General features: G+C 52.6%; 1 protein-coding gene across 3 annotated transcripts in view; it reads left to right on the top strand.

Moving 5' to 3' along the window:
- Nucleotides 1-6,050: 6,050 nt before the first annotated feature.
- The window catches only part of PPP6R2 (protein phosphatase 6 regulatory subunit 2), a 108,729-nt gene continuing 107,369 nt past the window's right edge, over nt 6,051-7,410 (top strand). For all 3 annotated transcript variants that reach the window (XM_064441450.1, XM_064441422.1, XM_064441429.1), the window contains exon 1: nt 6,051-6,253. The gene's annotated coding sequence lies outside the window, so the exon portion shown is untranslated. The remainder of the gene's footprint in view (nt 6,254-7,410) is intronic.

Below are 7,410 nucleotides of genomic sequence, written 5' to 3'. Positions count from 1 at the left end.
GCACCCAGTTCCTCCTAGAGAAGTTTAGCTGCTGAGCTTATCTGCTGGAGAACTGGTTTTCACTCACACAAGCAGTAACCTCAGTGCTAACATTAGTTGTGTGAATTTGGCTGTAAAGCTAAACCAAAGGTTTTGGTTTGTTGGGCTAAACCGAAAGTTTGTTGTCAAATTGTATGGGAAGAGAGGTGCACGTTTCTGTGCGCTTCCTTCGTAAACTGCATCATGACCCACGGGTACAAATTGGGGTTAATTCTGACAAAACCACTAGAACTGCTTCAGATGGACATGATTTTAGAGGAGAACCTGCCTTGTTAACTATTGGATATATAGAGAGAGCTCTTTTCACCAGGATAGATGAATTTGCGTCCTTTCCCTTGGCTATATGTCCAACACACCCATAGATTTAAACCTCAATTTAATATTCCCATACTTGCTTGTCCTGCAATGTGCCTCTTGGAAATTGCCCCTGAGAAGAGAGAACGAGATCTTAGATCTGTGCTGACTTTGTGCCTCTGATAGATGCCTGTTCAGAGCAAAGGTGTGTGTTTCAATATTAGTTGAAATCTTTCAGCTATTGTTTTGATACTTGTCAGATGTTGTAAGTACTTTCATTACCCTTTTTGTTTCACAGTAAATGTTCTGCTCAGCAAGCCAGTGACGTATGTGGGGCTGCAGTGAAATCAGCTCCATGAGACCCCTTGGCAATCAGGTGATTTTTATTATGGGACAAAGGATGTCAGGCAAAAAACATCAGGTACTTTTTATTCAGGTTATTTTTCTTATATTTTCAGCATGCCCCTTTTCTGGCAAGAAGCAGCTATAAGCTTGCAGGTTGTTTGGTTTTTTTTTTTCACTTGTTTTCTTTGATAACCTGTCTTACACATTTAGTAAGAATTAAAAATGTATTAGAATCATAGAATCATAGGATTATTATAATTATATATCACTATAAGATTATATAATCAGGATTTTCTGAGCTTGTAAGTAGGACCAAAGTAGATGTGTCTCTTACGCTGGACTTCTCTAGAGACCTCACCAACATTTCATACGATCGTGGTGGCAAAATTGGCTGATGAAGAAAGTCCTCAACAATAGGAAGACCAAAGAGCTTGTTCTCCTTATGTATATGTACTGTGACAGCTATATGACTGGACAGATTGTTAATATCGAACACGTAATGTGTATCATAACAAAAATTCTTTAGATGCAATGTGCCGAGAGCCTATAATAATCTGTATACTTAACAGTTAATATCACAATTCATTGTCTGTGCTAGTGTAGCATCTCCGCACCCTAGTAATGAGCCACGGCTACATTTAGCGAGGTGTGATACAATCCAGACAAGGAGATTATATGGCTTAAGTGCGAAGAAATGGCATGTCAGGGTCATCAAAGTGCAAAAAAAATACAAAAAGACAAGGGGGTGATGCAGGTTAGCTCAATATGAGGTGGTCCTACCGCATCGTTAGCCTCCCCATTGCATTATCCAGCCATTTGGAAAACTATTTCCGACCACGTGTGGCTGCTGTATCATAACACAGGCAGGATAGCTGAGGGAAGGCCTGGCACTTGATCTTTCCTTTGACTTCCCCTGACAATTTACACAAGCTGAGGATGTGCCCCAGAGTATTTGTGTTTTAATGTTGTCTAAACACAGGAGCTTTTATAGTTAATTTCCTCAGCTTGTCTGAAACGGGGAAGACGCTGAGCGCTGATGGGTATCTGGCTCTGCAGCCCTTCTGCAAGGGGTGGGGAGGGTGCTGGCCCTCTGCTCCTCCGGACTTCTGCAGAGCAAGCTGCAAAGAGGTATTTCCTCCAAGAGAAGAATTTAATCTGCTCAGCGTGGAGGGCTGGGCCTTCTGAGCTTTCGGTCTCTACGAAACAGCTAATCACAGGCCCACAATTTCTAGCCTTTTAAGCGCCTATATGCTCCTGGACCATATTTGGGCAATAAAAGGTTCTGCAGAACTCAAGAATGCCGCAGATTTGATCCTCCCCAAAGCTCCGGCCTCGCCGGAGATACTGCGCTGCACAGGGCCAGCATGTCGTTTTTGCACGGCTCCTAAGCAACCTGAGTAAATAGAACATTTCGCAACCTTAACCACAGCGGTTGCTACACTTTCATCTATAATTATCTTTTGCATCAGAGCTCTCAAGAGCAACCGGCCTACCAGATTTTGCAGGATATTTTGCATTCAGCTTCAGTTTGCCTGCCTTTTTTCTTGCATTGCCAGCTAGGATAATATTCCCCAGACAAGAGGAGAAACATAAATACCCTGCAGACTAGAGGAACGTGCAATGCGCTGTAAGCCAAGAAATGTTAGCTCGCCAGCCTCACTTCTGATAGCTGTTTATATTCTGCGCACTTCAGAGCTTTGTTATTTGAACAAGGCCTTGTAACTTGCCCCAAAAGGCAGCCAAATATAATTCTTGGTGTTTGGAAAACCTAACACACAAATTATATTTAGGAAAAGAGCCTATGACTCCAGCAGAACAGACTAAGGCTCTTCCCCTCCTCCCTTCAGTGTTTCTCAGAATTAATGTCAAACTGCAGCTTGGCAATACTGATATGATGTCTGTTCTAGGCACTAGATCACACTTCATTTCTAAGCCAAGAATAGAGCCCAGCATTCTTGGTCATCGACATCCTATTTCTGGTCGTGCAGCCTCCTAGCCAAACGTGTGCCAGATCCCACTCTAGGTGTGAATCTTAGGGAGGATCAGGCTTATTCCTCTGGTTCCAGACCTGGGGAGCTGCGCTCAGGGCCTGAAACCTGAAATGTTCCTTGTGCTGTGGGTCTGAAGACATGAATATCCATACCCTGCCCAGGTCTTCACTGCAGCAGCCTTTGGATTCCTGACAAAAATCTGGTTTTTATGCTTTTTCACTGAACTTCAAACTCAGAATCAAAACTTCCTTAGAACAGGGTTCAGCGCGTCAAAGAAACAAATGAACTAGCTAGTAGTACAGCAGGTCACACAACAAAACACCATCCTGACTGCTTGATGTGTAAATCAAGTTATTTCAGTTAAAGAGTGGCAGCTTTTCAAGTTCAGAGGTGTATGTTAATGACATAGTTTTGGTTGTGAAATACACACTCGCTGTGTAGTAAAAACAGCGAGACGGTGCTCACCAGCCTTGTGGTCCAAAGACCGAAAGTTTGTGTGCGGGACGGAGATGCAAGTACGTGTGCTGATACTGGGGCGCGGGGCTCACCGCCCCGGGGCTGGACGTGGTGGTGGCCTGCAGCCAGGGCTTTAGGTCTGGGTCTGCAACAGCGTCGGTAACAAGCTCACGGTGACAGGCCGTCCTCGTCGGGGGCAGTGGGGCGAATTCTCGTTGTGCCACCTGCGAGAATGAGTTGTACACGTTGCGTGCTTACACGGTTGGGGTTGTTTCTAAATTGTCCGTGTCTGTTGCTGTTAGCGTCAACAATATGCTAAATGACATACAAATTGGCACGACGACAACTTTGCTATCTCAGAGAGCTTGCGGCCGAGCTGCTGTTCGGCCTTTTGACACGGCGCAATGGCAGGCAGACTCAGCTGCTGCATCTCTCTCCAAGACAGGGAGAACTGAGGTCACTGGCCAGAATAGCGGCTCCATCCCAGCGCTTGAGTTACTGTTAATTTAAGCAGAGCTGGCACGGTTGTACCTTGCTCCTTTCTGTTCATTCTGTGTGACTTTTGAAACGATCGGTGGGGAAACCAGGCTGGTAGAAAACACCGTGCAAACGGCAAAGCTTTTCCTTACTCGCAGGCGCTAGGATTTAAAAGTAAATTCACGTTTTTGTAACCGGGCGACGTCACCGTACTAGTTTAGTACAAAATGGTAAAAATCTTTGGGCATTTTACAATAAAACTGTGAAAGAGGCAGCCCTTTTCGGAATATATTTTTGCTGCATTGGAAACTAAGTGATCGTAAGATCATTCAAGTAACCATTGGACTGAACACGGGCAGCATGAATGCCAATGCACAGTTGCCCTGGGAGTGCTAAAGCCGTTGGAAGGACACTAAACCATCATCCTCTTCCTGCGTAGGACAGCTGAAACGTTGGTGAGAGGACCGTGACATGATAATATTTTACATTACTTACATCCCAGGGTGGATTTTAACAATAGCAAAAGACATGAAACCTAAAATTATGGAGTTTTCATATGTGCACAAGTAGGCGAACACTGATTTTTGTATCTGTTTGAACAGGCAAGAGGTCGTACCTGTCTTCAGCATCTGCATGTCAGCACGAGTAGCCGCAGGAGGGACCGACAGTTTGTTCACAGTAGGATATAGCTGCCCTCGTAAAACAACCAGGGTCTCGGACCCGCGGGTTATTTTCCCTGCTTAAGGAGCTCTCCCTGTTCGTGTACCTGCCTGCGTCCTGGCCGGGAGAGGTGAGCTGGCAGCCCGAGCCTGTGCTCGCTGCCAAGCCCAGACAGTTCAGCTGTATTTTTATGTGTTTCATAGGGCTGGAGGAGAAAAGAAGGAAGCTGTTCCAAGGCTGCTACTCTAGAAATCAGCTGGAGAAGGCAGGTCTACAGCCCCGGCCCTCCTGCGCTACGCGGGGAAGTGAACACACTCTGGAGATGGCTGGAAGACTTGGGAATTTGCTTGGACAGCCATCGTTGTGTCCCTGGGAGCCACAACACGCCACGAAAACCGCTTTATAATCTCACTACCCTCCAACAGACAAAGCAGAGAGATGAAACTTCTGAGGTTGTACTATTTTTTTTCTTGTTAATGGCCAACAAGGTGTTAATTACCACATCCAGGAGCCCTTGCCTTGTTGAAAAAACACATATAAACTGGATATTTTGCCTGTTTAATTATGGGTGAAATTTTTGGTGGCATTTCTATGGCAAAAGCCCCAAACCTTATAGTGTAAACAGGGTGGTATAAAACCGTGTAATTTTTCACACGCTGTGCTGGCAAACCCCACCATTTCCCTTGCTGTCACCTCCATCCACGGGGCACGTTTGCCACCAGCGCTGCGCCAGCAGGCGCTTCCACGGCCGATCCCTCCGTCCGTAGGTTCTGAAGCAGACATGCACGCGTTAAACTTTACCCACACGTATTAATATTTGCAGGGTCAAGGCCTAAATAAGACCAGTGAAGAAGGACGTAGCGGTAAATCTAGTGGCAGGAGTTCACTTTGGAATCGAGAGAAGTGGTGGATCGGTTCCTGTCGGGTTCCTGTAGGATGTTGGCACATAGAAAGGAGTTTATTCACGGAGGAAGACAAATCTGGGCAAGGCAACAATGAAATCTACTTAACCCAGCAGCAGGCATGACTAAGAGGTATCTTTCTTCCCGGTCCTGTTTTCTTCTATCTTTTGGGTCGTCCCCTCCTCCCGCCCCCACCACCCTCCCGCCCGTCTCCCCCACGCTGATCCCCACCGCCCAGGACACTCCGTGCCACCCCAGCCCCCAGCCCCACGGCAGCGCCCACCCCCGCCGGCCCCGCGCCCCCCGGTCCCGGGGTCTTGCCCTCCTCCCGGTCTGGGCCTCCGGGGCCGTGAGCCTGAGCAGGGCCGGGGTCCTGCCCGCCCCCCGCCAACAGCCGTCCCGGGGGTCGGGGGGCCCGGGCCCGGTCCCCCCGCCGCACACTGCTGTCCCGGGGCCTGTGGGCTGTCCCCCTCCCCTTCAACCCCTTCCCTGCCGCTGGAGCCGGACCCCCCGGACCCTCCCCGCCCCCACCAACAGCCACCCCGGGGCTCGGGGGTCCGGTGCCCCCACCGCACACCGCCGTCCCGGGGGCTGTGGCGTGTCCCCACGGCCGGGGCCGGACCTCCGGATCCCGCCGCCTTCCCGCCGCCCCCGCCCCCAACCAACAGCCACCCCGGGGCTCGGGGGTCCGGTGCCCCCACCGCACACCGCCGTCCCGGGGTCTGTGGCGTGTCCCCGCTGTCGGGGTCGCTCCCCCGGCCCCCGCCGCCCTCCCGCCGCCGCCCCCGCCCCGGGGCTCCGCCCCGCCGCCCCCGCCCCCGCCCCGGGGCCTGGCCCCGCCCCCGGCCCCGCCCCTCTCCCCCCGCCCGCCCCCCCCGCGCGGCGCTGGGCAGCCCCGGGGCCGCCGCCATTTTGGAGGCAGCCGGAGCGCCCGCAGCTCGCCGCCTCGCCGCCCGCTGTCAGCGCAGCCCCGGCCGCCGCGCCCCGCCTCGGACGCGGCCCATGCCCGCCGGGCCGCCGGTCCTCGCAGCCAGGCAGCGCGCCAGCGGCCTCGCCGCGGGGCGGAGGGCAGGCCCGGACCCCCAGCAGGTGAGACCCGCCGTCGGGCCCGCCGCCCGCCCCGCCGAGCTGTCACCGCCGCCCGCCCGCCCGCCCTCCCTCCTTCCCGCCGGGGCCGGGCCGCGGGCCGCTTCCCCCTTGCAGCGCCGTGGCCGGGGCCTCGGGCCCGGCGGGCCGCGGAGGCGGTGCGCGGCCTGCCGCCCCGCCGGCCCCGCCGCCTCCTTCCCCCGCCGCCGTTTCGGCCTCCTCGGCCGCAGCGACGCCCCCGCCGCACCCCGGTTCCGCGGAGCTGCGGGGCCGCGGCCGGCTGCCCCCGGCTTGTTTTTCCGCTGTTTTTGGGGGGTTTTAGCGAGCCCGGAGCCCCCCCCCCGCAGCTCGGGGGTCCATTTTCGAGCCTTGCTTTCGGCCGTGCTGGAGCCCCACCGTGTCGTTTCACGCCGTATCTGGCTGAAATCGAACTTTCTGCGTGTGTCACAGTTTGTTTTATATATTTTGTTTTTTTGGGGGGGTGGGGTCGGCTGGTGGGGAACGCGGGGACCCGGGTGTCCGTGACCCACGCCTAGCCGGTGGCTCCGTGCCGAAGCAGCCGGGAGAGGTGGTGTTGGCAAGGTCGGAGGCGGGGGTCGGCGTCCCGGGGACCCGCCGCCTTCGGGTGTGCGGGGCCCGAGCCAGGGACCCCGCCGGCCTCGCGTGTGCAGCCGGTGAAAATAAATGTCACTGGGCTGGGGTTATTAACGTGCAGGAACTGGGGTAGGGGTTGCACCCGCGAATGGACTCGCTGCAACACGTAATCTTGCAGAAAAACGACTTCTTGACGAGTCTAACGAGGGCTGCCTGCCTAATTTGAAGGCCTTGTTTTGCACTAGTTAAAAAAAAACCAAAAAAACAACAAACACAACAAACCAGGAACAAACTAGGAAGTGAAAAAGAGAAACTGAGAGAGCTTGGAGGGACCTGAGATATTTTTCATATCTTGATCTCCCACTTAAAAATTAATATTTTGAAAACTGAAGCTTGTTTTCATAATGTACTTTCTCTCTCAAAAAACAAAGGCGAAAGTGGTGATTCCAGTCCTGTCCAGAGCTACACGTTTGAAGCCAAGCATGTAATCACTTACTAGCAGACTTTTGTTATAAAGCACTGTTTTAAGAATGGTGGGAGAAGAAACATTTATGATGTCTCTTGTT

This window comes from Phalacrocorax carbo, chromosome 1 (assembly GCF_963921805.1).
Source record: "Phalacrocorax carbo chromosome 1, bPhaCar2.1, whole genome shotgun sequence".
NCBI lineage: Eukaryota > Metazoa > Chordata > Aves > Suliformes > Phalacrocoracidae > Phalacrocorax > Phalacrocorax carbo.
Note: the sequence above shows the minus strand (reverse complement) of the source record. Positions and strands in the feature narration are given on the sequence as shown.